At 38.3% G+C, this 14,451-nt stretch overlaps 1 long non-coding RNA gene across 1 annotated transcript; it reads right to left on the bottom strand.

Moving 5' to 3' along the window:
* Positions 1 to 293: 293 nt before the first annotated feature.
* On the bottom strand, positions 294 to 7,758 carry LOC137469960 (uncharacterized). Its single transcript, XR_010996829.1, has 3 exons — positions 7,551 to 7,758; positions 2,627 to 2,890; positions 294 to 390 (listed from the first exon to the last, which is right to left on the bottom strand). It is a non-coding gene; the product is annotated as an uncharacterized lncRNA (long non-coding RNA).
* Positions 7,759 to 14,451: the final 6,693 nt, after the last annotated feature.

Below are 14,451 nucleotides of genomic sequence, written 5' to 3'. Positions count from 1 at the left end.
AGGGCCACAGCAGAAGCCATTTTGTGTGCAACAATTAAATGACATTTCCTTTTTCTGAGAACAGTGGAAAGTTGGCCAGTAATTATCATGTGGAAAATAATTTTAAATCCCCCTGGACAGTCACCACAGACAGCTGGAAGAGTTTACCGTGAAACAACAAAAAAAAAATCTTGTATTAAAAAATGCTGTCTCTGGTACCGTTATTCTGAATGTGAACCAAAGTCTTGAAAGTAAAGCGAAAACATCCCAAAAAAAAGAAAATTAAAGGCTTCTAGGTTTCCTGTAATCAGTTACCTTAATTTCTTCCCCATTTCAACTTTCTAAGGGTTCATTTCTGTTTGGTGGCTGGCATTTAGGCAGAATGTTTGCTGCCCAAACATTTCCAGATTCCTGGAGGTGACAGAGGGAAAAAAAGCATGTTATTTTAGGAGTGCTCATAGAGACCCTTTGCTGATTCCTCTATCTCATGAATATTGCTCCCAAGGTTGACTTTCTCATTTGTGTAATTGCACACAGCTGGAGATCTAACTAAAAGTGACTCTAATCATAATTTCATCCATAGAAGGTTAGGTAAAGGGAACTATTTAGTATTTCCTTTTTCTTTAATGAAGTGCTTCCTCTTAGTTAACAAAACTAGTAGTTTTCAATTTATCTCTTCCAAGATGTCTCCTTGTAGTTCTGTCTTCCAGCTGAATATTTTATCTCTTCTTATCTGGTGTGGTAAAAGAGCAGCAGAGAGTGTTAATTGCCTGTGTTGTGTTCCAAGACCATCTCCTGAAATCTGGATTTACCATGGTTGTTCCTTTCTTCAACAGCTTATAATTCAATGCCCTCACTTTACTTTTAGGCCCTGGATTTCTTTGCCCATTTTCTGGAAATTATTGTCTTCAACACCCTCACCCCATCCTATCAACAGGATTTCTCATTAGGAATAGATAATTTGTTCATCCAAAATTAGTATATTAACAGTTTTTACAGATTTTCCAATTTTGTGGTTTTGTTTGTTCCTTTTAATTTTGCCTTCCCATTTATTCTTTTAACTCTTCTTAGAACATTCAATGTGGAAGAAAAACTGAAAGTGGGATCTGAGGCAAGGAAGTGCAGGATCCCTTTGCTGAAAACACTCTAAACATACAGATACGAGAACAGTGTTTGGGGTCACCCAACAAGCCTAAGTAGGACCTCCAGGTTTACTGTTCAAATCCCTGAGTGTCACCTCTAGTTGCTCATATATATGCCTTGTAAGAGCTGCAAACCTATGGCCTGAGAATGTTCATCAGCTATAATAATCAAGCTCTGAACTAGTTAATTCAATAATCCAAAACAGTTAATGTCTGGTGCTTCATTTGAGATACTACAGTTCCTCACTGCCTTTGCTTCCAAAGAGCTGAGTAAAATTTTCCTCCTAATCTGAACTAAAACACTTACAGTTTAAAGTCACTATCCCCTGTCCTATCATGGCACGTCCTTGTGAACAGTCCCTTCCATCTAGGCCTCCTTTAGGGACTTCAATAATAATGTGGGATTATTATGTGATCTCTCTTGCAATATGGTCTTATTATGTGATCTCTCTTGCAATATGGTCTTGTCCTACATTATGACTTCCACTTGAGGCTTTCTAACTTTTTTTCTTTCTTCATGTGGAAATCAGGAAGCATCACAAATTTCCTATATATTTCCAAAATTCCTGTGTTCCTTCTCAGCTCCTTCCCAGCGAAGCATTGAACTATGTCCACCTGGGAAAATCTTCACTCCTACCATGGCATCAATCCGCACAGAGGTTGAATAAAACACACCTGGGCTGGTTTAGTCATTGCAGATGCTCCTCAAGACTTGCTTGTTATATTGATTCATAGGAATTTATCCTTTCCATAAAAATGCCTATGTTTATTGTTTCCTGAATAAGCATGAGACACACTCAAAGCAAAAAGAAGTTTTATGCTCATGAAGCAAAGTTGTTTTTATAAAATAAACATACACAATTAATAAAATACAGATACCAAATATATCCAATGTGAATCTCACGTTCAGTTGCCGCCATGTTTATTTTCTTTCAGAGAATCTCTCAGACTCCCTCCTAGATGGGGGTCCCATACTTTGGTTTCTCTTTCTTTTTCACATCTGGGCAGATGGTAGTTTCTCAGTTTAAAGGAAATTCCAAATCATTTATTGAATAATGTTTTCTCTGTGAATTTAGGGGACCTTGTTTTGTGTCATTTGGAAGGATGGCAAAGGCATACTCAGAAAATCTGAGTGCACAACTCTAATAGCTCCTGCAAACTCCGGGATGTTGTGGTAATCTTTCTTTTGGTATAATACCTTTCTACCTTTTTTTTTTTGTTTGTTTTAAGAGTCCGTTCATTGAAATTTTCTAGAGTTTTCAGGTTCACATTTTTGAGAACCGTAAAAGAATAATAAAAGAGATGGCTTTTCAATAAACATTTTTATTTCCATTAACCAATAATCTCAATAAATTAAAAATATTGGGGAAAAAATCCCCAAGGCTTTTTAACACACTTACACACTGTATTTGTTCCATATATGTGCAATCATACAATACAGATATTTAGATGTGCTAACACTATGTCACACAGTTGCAGCAAACAGTTGCAAAGATTACACTCACCTCTTTTCTCAAGCAAATTGTGGGAGAATTCTTTTGATATTTCCTTAACACCTGTATTACTGGAATCCATAACTTCTTTTACTATTTGGTACTGCTCTATATGTGACATAAAGAGAAAAAAGTGGCCAAGTAGAATTTATTACATAATGAAACATTTTTGTGATAGATCTTTTTTCTGATGAACTGAGGAGCAGACAAAAGCAGAATAACCACAATTATTATTCATCCTAATTTTTCTGGATGTATTCAATAAAAGGATGTATGCTGTAAAAAAAAACAGTAATAGGAAAAAAAGAATTAATGATACTGTGTCAGACTGGCTTGGTGGTGAAGAGACTACAGTCAGCATTTCCAATGAGGTCCTAGAGCCAGAAAACCAGATATCTCCACAGCACGCCACCTCCCTGTCTTGCAACTTCTGTTTCTGTACCAAATATTCACTTTTTTTTTCTGTCTGCCCAAAAAGCTGAAAGTTTTAATTTCTTGTGTTTTCATTTGGAATGCAAGTTTCATCTTTTGGGATGTATAAACATTGTCATAGTTCTGCATGCTCTTTCCATCCACTTAAAACACTGTTGGTAAAAATCCTATTCATGACTTGGCCTGATTGCACTCTTCTTTTTGCATTCTTTTATCAATTATTTTCCCATTACTGTATCAAAAATAAACTTATATTTGTTTGTAAAGTCCCACAGTGTTTATCTCCATCCTATTCAATCTTCTACACACACTTTTTGTTTCCATCTTCCTTCATGCCCATGATGCTTGATTTGAACTTCTTTCCTTTGTCTACTCCAAGCACACGCACAGTCCAATCACTCATCCTGAATGACACCACCTGAAGAAAAGGTGCCATGTTTCCAGACATCATTCCTGCTCATTATTCAACATACCTGTGATTTTGGTCCACTTTTATTTCCTTTGTTTTTCCTGCTCTGCTCAGTTCCTATTTTAATTTCAAAACCTAAAGCTTTTCTGAATCACATCCTAATAGATATATATCCTAACAGATATATTTCATATGAGTGCTTTAGGCAGCATCACTTGGGTTTTTAATTCTTTATGCAGTGCTCATTACAACAGCTGCTTCGCTGGGACTTGTATGGTGTTCATAAAGATCTCTCTCATCAGGAATAAGGCCCTTTCCAATTCGAGCCATTCTATGATTTTATGATTCTATAATTACAGGTGTGTAAAGGACATAGAGTTCCCCAGAGTCAGACTTTTTTGGGTAGTCAATCCTGAATCTTGGCCCTGCTTTGTGCAGGGGAGATTATGCTGCCTCCTCATCATCACAAAAGATACACAAGAGTAGGAAGAAACAAAAGGGATACACAACTGGCACACCATGACATTTCTGGCAGTTAGGATACTTCCAGTGGCATTCACTGCTAGGAAGCTGTGTATTAACTCTGGAACCTTCAGAACCCAAGAGAAGAAAAAGGCTATGCATCTTTCACAACAAAATGCAGCACATGCAAATGCACAAGGAAGAGAGGGAAAAATTATATAATGAATGCAGAGAGGAAGAGGAAAGAACAACTTCAAAACCAGTTCTATTTTAAAAGAAACAAACAAACTATCATTTACTTACTTTTTTTTTTCCCTAACCCCCTCTTCCTCTCTTATTCCATTATTAAAAATAATGCAAGTGTTGAAAGGACAGCTGAAGCCTTTTGACTCTTTTCTGTAACATACTTTTTTAACTCTGTCTTTTTCCCATGGAGATAATAAAAAGCCCTGAAGTAAACAAAGCTTAAGCAGATTTCCTAAAACTTTCAGTGACTTCTAACAAACTCACCAACTGGAGTATCTGTAATTATTTTATCACCTTCTGGTTTTATGTTTCATCCATGGATATTTTTGTCTTTCTCTTGATCTCCTTTTTTTAGGTGACCCCCCTGGATTTTATGTTTACCATGTGAGTTGAATATTTAAAATATATCTGCACAAGGAGGTGCAATATCTGTTGACCTAAATCTGCATCCCCAAATATCGCCTGCCTGTTCCTTCTGTAGTTATAAGAAATCAAGAGATTAATTTCCTTGCCAGAATTTCTCTGAATTTTACATGATAAAACCATTGTGGATCTGGAGGAATAAGGCATTTCTGGAATGCTGGCCTATTTTTAACTCTGTATATTTCAGTGGTCAAAGTTACGCAAGCGTTTTCTAAAATAGTGCCACATGTCCTCACAGTGTAACACAAATACCTTATGGTTTTATCATCAAGTGGGGAAACAGCCCTAAACATCACAGTGAAACAGCTCAATGGGTGGTCTGAAACTCCTGTCTTTCCTTCCTGGAGCCAAAAGGAAACTCACGTATCTGGTCGTTGCAGAAGAGACTAATGTGTGGCTAGATCAGATAATTATGGGACAGTTTACACCAATAAGGTCATTAAACCTTGCTGTTCTTTCCACATGCTTAATTATCAGCAATGTGAAGTTTGAAGAAGTGGGTGGCCAATTAATCTCTTATGCATCTTTACACAGTCAGTTTGATGATATTCTATGGATATTGTAAAGCATTAAGATTTTTAAACTCATAGTATAGGATGAAAAGGCAGCTTCTACCTCTGCAATGGATAGATTTTCCTTCATTTTGAACTACATTAAATTATATTCTACAAATACTCTGCCTGCAAAAGAACAGCAGAAGCTGTTTTTTCCTTGGAATATGTGAAATCTTTTTCTTGGTAATTGTTATTTTTAATGCAGCCATGTATCAAAGTGCAGTATTCATTAACACTTTATACATCTCTGCACATAAAGATTACAAATCCATTCATTCTTCAGCCTGGATTACTCAAATGCAAATCTTCTGTAGAATGGATCTAGTCTAGAACACACATTCATTTCTTCAAAATGTCAAAACTCTTATTTTAGAATCCTGCTTTGTGGAAGTTGCTAAAATCTTATTTCCTAAGACGTGTCCATTTAAATCTTTGGACTTAATGCTACTGCTTGGCAAGAACTGGTGGAAGTGCAAGTCCACTAACAAGAATTTGACGTAACTAAAACCTTCCCTAAAATCTAGTGAAGCAGGTCTGCTTTCAGATCATAGTAACACCCATATACTTGACATTTAGGACACTTGCTGTGGGTTTAGAACTAGCAAAACAAATGGAATGTGGTCTGGAGTGCATCCTGAAGTCAGATGGACAATGGCTGTATTATGGAAATATTAATTGTTTTTCACTGCTGTTCACAGGCTTCTCTCTTTTAATCAAATCATTGATGCATTCAAATATGAAAATCTACAAATTCACCATATTTGTGAAAGCTGGGAGGGAAAATAGTTTTAAACTCTGCACTCTGCAATCTTTTCTTCTTCTTTTTTATTTTTGCTTTGAGTTGATGACATTCAAAGTTTGAAAATTATAACATTGAAAAAATCATACTCTTTTTTACAGCAATGCTGTTGACGTTTTTTTCAATCAAAAAGCTGAAAAGACATAATCAACTTTGCTTCTTCTTCCCTTGCTGGTGGTCTGACTAATACAACACCCTTGGAGATGGACTGCAAATGCTACAGGGGAACATAGCAAAATTATTTTTTAAAAGTTCTAAATTACCTTTGCCTTTTTAAAATCTCAAAACCACACCTATTAATAGAGCCTTTTGTAGACTTTCTATCCTTTCCTACCAAAGCTTGCATTTTTGGTCTAAGTTACTTCACAGTGACCCTTTTCAAATGCTCAAATAAAACATGTAGCTTTATTTGCAGTTCCTGAGGCAACCACTGTAAATGGCAGCAACACAGAGAATTGCTGTAAGTTTACTGTTATGTCACTATGGTGTCCATATATAAAAGCAAACTACTGTTTTCTCTGGAGCTGTAATAAATACATTTTAAGGCACCCAGTTGCTAAGGGAGATGATTGCGTTAAAGAAAGAACTGGAAAACATGTTTTCCTGGTGACAGGGAAGGGGCCCTGCAGCACCGAGTGTCCCAGCCTGGCATCCCACAGATCGCCCTGCGACCCTGCTCCTGCACCAGTCTGAAGAAAGAGGGAAAGTGTGGCTCCATTCCTTGAGACAGCACCTCAAACCAAGAGGCTAAAGGCAGGTGGGAGACCATAAAGACCATGGATGCTCCCCCTTGTGCACTGTCACAGCTCCTAGGGGATTATGAACTCTGATAGCTTCCACTCTCTCTGTTCAGTGTGTGGCTGAGCAACAGGACTCCAGATTTTTGGGGCAATCATAACAAAGCTCCCAGCTTGTCATCCTTGAAAGTGTGCACTCTCAGGCAAGGTGTCAGGATCAGCAAGAAGATCTGAGAGTGCTACTTAAAACTTAGGTGCTGCAAGGACTCCTACCTTGCTAGATCTTCTCTAAAAAACTAACAAAATATTGGCTTTAATTTCAACACTTAGGCCATTTTTAGATGTATAAATGGAGTAGCAAGAAGTTCTACTTGGGAAAGTAAAGAATCCCTATATGGCACCAAGTGTGTCAGCATCTGACTCCAAAATACATCCCATTCTCCTTCATAGCATTTGGTCTTCAGAGATGAGTTAAGGTGCAAAGCCAGAACTGTCTCTTTTCTGGCAATACTTTAGAATCCTGCACATTGGCATTAATTTGAAGGACCTGTGGTTTCCTTTTGCCTTTGTTACATTTCTTTCACAGCAATCTTGCAGTGGAGCAGTTTGTATGAGAGACCTCCTCATTCACCAAGAAAGTAAGAAATGCCTCTGTATGATAAAGACCATAATGAACAGCACCCTGGCTGTACAAAACCTTTTAAGAACCTCAGCAGTCTTTCCAACAACATTGCAGCAGCTGTTTCTGGTCTATTTGGAAAACACAAGGCAGTATTTACACTTTCACATCATCCTAATTTTCTTTCAAAACCCAGCAGAAGGAAGAACATACAGACACCTCACTGCTGTCAACATGGTTATGCCTCTGACTCACCTGTCAGAAAGGACATAACTCTGCCCTGTTTGCTCAGCCAGATCCCCAGCCTCAGAGGAGAGGTTGTTTGGCACCCTGTGGACTCTGCCAGCTGTGGGATGGCCATATGAAATTAGCACAGTTGTTTCCATCCGGGTTGATCCAAAGTGAGGATCACCTCTTTTAAATTTAGTGAGGCTAAAACTTTTTCACCAAGAACTGAAGTATTCAGGGCACAAAAAAGGGAATATTTATCACCCATGAAGGCAGAATATTTAATTTTGTGAAGCCTTTTAGTGTTTCTTAAAATATTCAGGTTCAGCGAGTGTGGCAAAATAAGACTTTATGTTAAATAACCATCCATAACAAAAATATAGAAACATTCATGTTTTAATTACAATTCTTGTTATTGCATTTTTTTTTCTTCTGCCAAGAATTGAGATGTAAAAGAAAGTTAATTTGGGCTTTGTGAGCCATTTGATAAGACTTTTCTCAGGGCCAAAAGAGTTTGTTGAGGGACACAAGATTTTAGCTGAGCTACCCCAAACTTGATGGCATTACCAGTGAGTAACCCAAAAGGAAGGGGTAGCACAAAGAAGGAGCAAATCCAAGATGTAGAAAAGGGTATAAAGAAAGAGATTAATCTATCTGGCAGAATTCAGAGCAGAATATACAAGTGGGAAACAAAAGATATAGGCAGGTGTGAGATGACAAACACAACGTCTTGCTGATAAAGTCAGAGCAACTGAATGTTGTGACGTAATGTTAGGCCAATGAAAGGAACTCATGTGAGAAGGGCAATTCTATTAAAAGAGCAAGATAAAATACAAAGTTGAAATATTTAAAGTGCAGTACTGGTAATTCAGAAATTTATCAGTCCACATTTTCCAAGATATAACAAGAGTCTGTGTTGGCGAAAGAACTAAGTGCTAAAATGAGAGAGAAAAAGGGCTGTCTTATTTACGACAGATTTACGGAAGGCCCATTACGGCTATTTATCAGGGATGAGTGTAGTTACAAGAGGTAAGCAGTCCCCCAGAATCTAGACAACTATAATTTTAATATGGTCTTTTTCAGGGTATAAAATTAACATCTCCAGGCACCTTATTGAATTTCTGTGAATTGGAAAGGGATTTCCAATTATCTTTAAAATCTCTATCCCGACACATATTTTTCAGTAACTTTATGGGCTTAAAATCTTGAGCTAGAAATTTTTCTCACCCAATGCAGTCATAATCTCCCAGCAAACAAAAACATTAACATTCAGTTATAACAAGTTAATCACTGCAAAACTTACGTAAACGAACTTTTTCTAACCATTGCAGTGGTCATGAAATTTTGGTATTGCAGATACTCAAACATGAAACTTCTTAAATTTAAGACCAAATTTCTTCTAAAGAAACCAATATTAGGCACTCCCCAAATGTGTCAGTAGATATATGCTAAATCACCTGAACTGCAAAGCAATTTTCATATTTGATGTGCGCTGTAAATTTGCTTACACTCAAACCACCACTTTTAACATTTGAATTCTTATTTTTTCATATATTTTAAGAACTTCAGAATATTTTGCATGTAGGAATCAAATTTCATGTTTCAAGGAGTCATCAGCTTGCTGAGGCATCAGCTGCCCATGTTCTTCTTTCCAGGAGCTATTTTTCTGTTAAGACAATATTGAGCTCTTGACCTACCCAAATGCTGGTGAAATCTCAGTAAAACACCAGCTAGTTCCCATTGCATCTGCTCAGTCCTCAGAGTTTTTCAAGTTTTTTAATATGTTTAATAACCCTCACCCCTTGCAGGAACTGAGGAGACTGACCAGTGAGACCAATATTTGCATTAAAATTGTAAGTGAAATTTTTAACATGTTCTTGAAAGCTGCTAAGTGTTTCTTTTAAGTGGAAAAACCACCATTGAAAATTATGGGCAATAATCAGCTCCTCTGAGAGTTGCTTGTTTAACTTCAGTTTACTTTTAACAGGTGTTCCCATAAGCAGGAGAGACTTTATTCCTTTTTTTGATTTATTATTCCCAGATTTAATACTCTTCATTTCTTCAGACTAAATTGTGTTGTGCAGTGAGTGGCCTGGTGCACAGAAGAGCTTTGCTTTCTCTAGATCTGCTGTAAATGTTCCTCACTATTTGATCCTAACTTTTGATCGATAGGTTTCTAGCAAACATTTATTTTTTATTATTGCACCGTTGAAATAATGGATTGGACTGCTATCCTTGAAGAGTTCTGAGTAAAAATTTCAGTAACATCAAATTCACCAAATTCAACACAGAAGACGAAGGAGAAAGGACCACTATGCTCAAATCACTTCTGGCAGGAAAGTCCAAGTTTTCAATGGAAAATTACATAGCTAGAGTAAATATTGCAGCTGCATTTAAACACCAGCACAAAATTGCACCTGCAAAAGGAGAGAACAAGGTTGCAAACCAGGTGATGTTACTTCATCTGGCACACAGCTGCACTTTTGTTCCTGAAGGGGCCTCACTACAAGCTTTCCAACATTTTACTTAGACTAATACACTTACCCCCAAACTCTTGAAATGACTTGGTGTCCATGTCCTAAAGCAGCAATGACGAATGAAGGGAATGAGGCCTTTCTCTAAAGAGGGCCTCAAATTAATATAGCAGCAGATAAAATGTTCTCTTACAGAGGTCTTGGCCTCGATAAAATACAGGGATGAATGACTGATAGCTTCAGCACCACCTATTTGTAGCAGATAAAATTAGAAGGTAACTTGTAAGTGATCCTGGTACACTCTGCTTCAGCTTCTGGCTTTCTCAAGTGTGGGTGTTCCTGATTCTCTTGTTTATACACATAATATTTAGGAAAGCTGTGTCTTCCCAAGGGTCCCATTTCAGTAACAGGGGTCAATGGTGATTGAAGTCAATGGGATTTCAAAACATGCCTAAAGATAAACATATGCTTTGGTACAGTGCTCAATCAGAGCCAGAATGAATAGCACTGTTCAGCACTTCTAATCAATAAGCTCGCAGGTTTTTGAGACATACAATATCTCATTATGCTCTTTATCTGCTCTCTGCCTTAAGAGTTTGTAGAATTCCTTTTATATCTCCTTTTGTTTTTAGAAGTAGGTTTTTAGTCAAAAGCTTGATCTGCTGATCTAAGAAAATATTCTGAGATAGTTAATAGCCAAAATTGAATACCCACTCTATTTTATTTACAGCTCACATTTGGCCTTTCAAAGCCCTCATATTCAGAGCGTCTCACATTTTCTGCTTCATGAATTCTTAATGAGTTCCAGTTGAAAGTGCCACATTAGGATCATAAAACCCCCCTGAAAGGAGCCATGTTGCTTCCCCAGAGCCCCCGCTCCACCCTGCTACCCTGGCCTCCCCTTCTTTTGCTAAATGCTGGCAATCTCACCAGCAATGGGGCCGACACACTATGTTTAAAAATCCTTTTAATCCTCTTTATAGTAACAGAAACATTTGTGATTGATCTGTGGAGGCTTCGTACAGTGCAGAACACCTGTGGCTCAGAGCGAGCGCCCCGCCGGAGCCTGCCGTGCTCTGGCATGGAGGAGCAGCACTGCACAGCTCCGTGACCACAGCGAGGCACGACCTCCACCTTCACACTGCCACCTGCACCCCTAACTCTGCTCTCTGGAAAGGCTTAAAAGTCCAATAACTCTCTGTGTTTGTAAAACTCATTCATTGCTCTGACTGGAAGCCAAAGTCATGGATGCCCCCATGACACTGCTCAGTGCAGCACAGAACTATTCTTATTTCTGCTCTGTGCCTGGAGATGTGAGAGTTTGGCTAACCTGAAATACAGGGTTAGATCCAGGCTTCCATCTGCCCTTGTAAAAATATCTTCTCTAACAACCTGAAGCACCTGTGACTTTAGGCATTACTTTAAAAATAGATGTTTGCAAGCACTCAGATGGGATGAATTTGGTGAGAAGTAAAGGTTCCAGAGACTTCTGAAGCTTTTTAAGAAATGTCACTACAAGAGATGTCATCTATTCCTTTGTGTTTCTCTGTTGTCTTTGAGATGTTCACCTCCAGCATTTTATTTCTACTTGCATTTTTTCCTTTAGAAGGACTTTGGTCTACCAAAATGTGAATTTATTAAAGCATTAGCTCAGAAACTTCTCTAAGGGAGATAAGGATGGAGAGCCAAGACATGAAGAAAAGTAACCTGTGCTGAAAGACATAAACCCACAATTACATGAGGAAATTCACTCTGGTATCCTACAGCCAATAAAGGTAATTTAGTGCAGAGGACAGGCAAGGAAGCCACATCAGCATCTGAGAAGACTAACAGCTCATACAGGAGGGAAGCTGGAGAGCAGGAGCTGCACATTGCTCGCTCTGGATTTTGGAATATGTTCTGGCTCTTTTAACAAGCACAGCTAACAGGGTCCTCTGACACATGCTTCTCCAAATCAGGGGATTTATGTTTTTTAATTTATTTTACTTCCTGGGAATACTATAGAGTCCACTGACTCATGAGCATACATAAAATGTTTTGAGATTCTCTGAGAACAGGATCCACAGAAGCACAGAATGCATTCATGGTAAAGGCTACAAGCACTCTGTTGGATCCTGAGATATTAGAAACTGGAGGGGCTCCAGGCACATAAAGGAAGGGTGAAAAAGGGTTGCTTTGTTTTATGTACTGCTGACAAGCATGACACTGGTTATCCTGGGGAAACCAAATGTACATCACATAGGAAGGCAATAAAGAATTTCGGCTGGTTGTCAGTGTTCCCTCCACATTCTCTCCTCAGCTTGTGGAAGTCAAACATTCCCAAATTGATAAGAACTCAACCCGAAAATTAATTTTCATTACAAACTGAGTCTGCTGAAAAAATGATCTTTTTAGTGAGAAACAGCTATTAAATGCCAACTGTATTTGACCTCTTGAATTCTCAGTTCACCAACACATGATTAAAAATAAATAATAACGTAGTTCATAAAGTACTCATAAACTGCCACTAAGATGTTTTAATGAATCTTCACTGGCTTGAAACTACTTTTGAACAAAAAATATTGAGTAGCTTGAATTAAATGGAAAATTAATAAAGTATCAGGCTACATTTTGCTTGTATTCATCCTGGTGAAAATATAGATTTGTGTTTCTAATTCACTTTTATGTAAACCTACAATCCTTTTTCTCCCCTGAATTTTTTTCTTGGAAGAAAAAATATGTTGTAGTTTTGCCAGTTTAGCCAAGCAAATTCTCACCAAACCCAGCTAAGGGTGACAAAAAATAGGGTTAGGTCTACATTCTTCCAGGCACTCTAAAAAGAGTTTTATGTCTCCTGTGACTTGCAGCAGTAAATGGCTTCCAGGAAGTAGGGTGGTCTGCTCAGAGCCGGGCCTCTGTGCACTGCTGCCAAAGGGTGTGACAGGCTCTGGAGCGACCACGGCTTCCACTGGAAAAAGATTTTTAGGATTATGCCTTTGGGATTTTCAGAGACTATGCAGCAAAGTGTGCATCCAAATTTTCCCATTTCCAAACTGCAAGGTGGCTCTGAGCTTGTCTTTAAGGAGATAAACTGTTGATATTGTTCAATTTCTCCCTAGGTTCATCAGCTGCCAGAAGTGCTCCAGATCACACAGGTTTTGATTCAGAGGTGTTGCCCTTTTGGTTGTGATTGGAAGTCCATGGTCATGCCCTTTACACACTCAGGGTTGAAATGCCTCTTTGCATAAACAGACACACAGAGTAAGACCCAGAAGCTGATCCAGAAGCTCTTATGAAATTTCCAAAACAGAGCGCAAAGGTTGTGTTTGGAAACTTCTTAAAGTAACGGTTCCTCTTGTGAGGAGATCCACCTCTGCATTTTCTTCTGACAAATGTAATTGCTGGTGAAACCCTATTTACTGATGAAAAAAAAAAAAAAAAAAAGAACATTTTCAGCCAGCTACAACTGAAAACACAAGCAGCAATCTGAGCCAGGCAGAGAGGAGCACTGCTTCCAGCTGCACCAGGAGGAGGTGATTTGGTGATTTTAGCTACACCATTGGGACAAGGCCTGTAACACACAGTCCTCCTGCTTGTGTGAGCTACAGACAATGCTGCAAATGCATCTCCATGCTGAGTAATGACTGACACACTGTTCAGTGAGACCTCAAAATCTCCAGCTTCTGAGCTATCTCGAGGAATGTGTACACATGCTTATATAAATAAAGGGGTGCTTTTGAAAGTATACCTTTGTGCCAAGCTTTTACCATTTTTTTTTTTCTGCAGTTGCTATGGAATCTTTGCAGAATTGTACACTGTGGTGTTCAGGTCACTGGAGCTGCTGCCCCACATGGGTCCGTCATCTCAAAGAGCTATTGTACTCACTTGACATCTGTGAATGGCAGAGAGAAATGAGATGAAGATAGATTTATTTCACTCTGATTTTATTTCTCATATTTTCTTGCTGAAGTAGTACCTAAACAGCAGAGCTCTAACTGGAAAGAAACGCGATATCAAAAAATAGAAATGCAGAAATTGAAAAGCAAACCGGTGCTTCTCTATGCTGAGTTATGGTTCATTTTAGGAAACAACTTGGACTATAGCAATGCAAATCATTATCAGTGCATCTCTCCTAATAACCCTAATTATGAAACAAAATCTAAAGCCCACCCAAACAGGGAGTAAACTTGCATCAGAGTCCAAATTTCAGAACATAGATCCTTACAGTGATGCAGTAATATTCAGTAGAAACACATTCTGTGGGATGAATAAAAATGTCTCAAATACCTGGCTGACACTCAGGATCATGAATTAAAAACCTGGGTAAACTCTAGTTTGCCAATATTAAAACAAGAAAACATTATTTACCTCTCCGTATCCCATTCCATGCCATTGCATCCCAAGACATTAAAGGAGACCAGGAAAGAGGATGGATGTGGATGGTTCTGCATCCTTCTTCCTTGTTTCAAAGGCTC

This window comes from Anomalospiza imberbis, chromosome 3 (genome assembly GCF_031753505.1).
Source record: "Anomalospiza imberbis isolate Cuckoo-Finch-1a 21T00152 chromosome 3, ASM3175350v1, whole genome shotgun sequence".
Classification (NCBI taxonomy): Eukaryota; Metazoa; Chordata; class Aves; order Passeriformes; family Viduidae; genus Anomalospiza; species Anomalospiza imberbis.
Note: the sequence above shows the minus strand (reverse complement) of the source record. Positions and strands in the feature narration are given on the sequence as shown.